Raw genomic sequence first — 1,271 nt, forward strand, 5'->3', positions numbered from 1 at the left:
ACTAACTAAAACAGCTAGAAAAATGACTTAAAGAGAACTTCAAAAGTTACCAATGATTTTTTTAAGTAAATAGAAAAATTCATCCAACACTTTATTGGAAATTTCAAGGAACTCCAAAAAGCCAAAATAATTTTGAAAAATAACAGAATTGGAGGACTCAGTTTTAAAAAAATCCTCTTAATTTTCATGCGTGCATGCACGTGTATGTGCATGTGTGTGTGTGTGTGTGTGTGTGTGTGTGTGTGTTGTGGTATGTGCATGTATATCTATGCCATGGTACATAGGTGGAGCTAAGAGGACAACTTGTTGAACATGCTGGGGTTTGGAAACTGAACTCAGGTTGTCAGGCTTGGTGGCAAGCATCCTTACCCACCAAGCCATCTTGTTAGAACCATTGTTTTTCAACTTCAGAACTAACTATAGACCTAATGAAAGCAAAATGTGTGTGTTGCTGGAGTGAAAATAGATACATAGATCAGTATGTTGGAATCACGTTCTCAGAAATATACCTTCACATACCTGTTTATGTTATTTTTTGGCACTGGTACCAAGAACACATAGTGGAAAAAGATAAATTGTTCTGGGAAAACAGAATATCCTCTATTTTAAAAAATTCAATTGAACTCATCCTTTACATCTTGTTTTTATTTGATCTGAATGCCCCCACTGGCTCTTATTTTCCACATTTGTTCCTGGTAGGCTCTGGATAGTCTAGGAGTCCAGACCTAGAAAGAGGGAGTAGGTCATTTAGGATGGACCCTTGGAGGTATATTATGTTAGCTGTTTCTTTGTAACAGTCTAACTCTCCTTGAACTATCAGGCTGGCCTCAAACTGCCTCTGCCTTCCTGAGTGCCACTACTGTCCAGCTCTTCTGTTAGGTATTTTGTCACAGTAAGGAGAAATGTAATTAATACACACTATATACAAAAATGAGCATGAGTCAAAGGCCTATGATCAGTGCTTCCTGCAAATATGGTCCATACCCTCTACAAAGCTTCTGCCACGTTTCTCTAGAATAGCTAGGCTAAATCATATAAGTTGACAGGAATGTAAATTCGTTAGTACTTCACAAATGCTGACACATAGACAAAGCTGGCTACATCAGCTTTAACTGATGAGATTTTGAAAAAGGAAGTGAAAGAGACTGCATGGAATTCTCACTCATGAGTTTGAGAATGAAATCTAGAGGTCCCCACGTGAAAGTTCCTCAGAAATCTAAGTTTGGAGGCAAAGCCAGGTTGGGGAATCACTGTGTCAGGACTTAAACCTC

The sequence above is a fragment of the Mesocricetus auratus genome, unplaced genomic scaffold, assembly GCF_017639785.1.
Source record: "Mesocricetus auratus isolate SY011 unplaced genomic scaffold, BCM_Maur_2.0 contig_4079_pilon_obj, whole genome shotgun sequence".
In the NCBI taxonomy this organism is placed as follows: domain Eukaryota; kingdom Metazoa; phylum Chordata; class Mammalia; order Rodentia; family Cricetidae; genus Mesocricetus; species Mesocricetus auratus.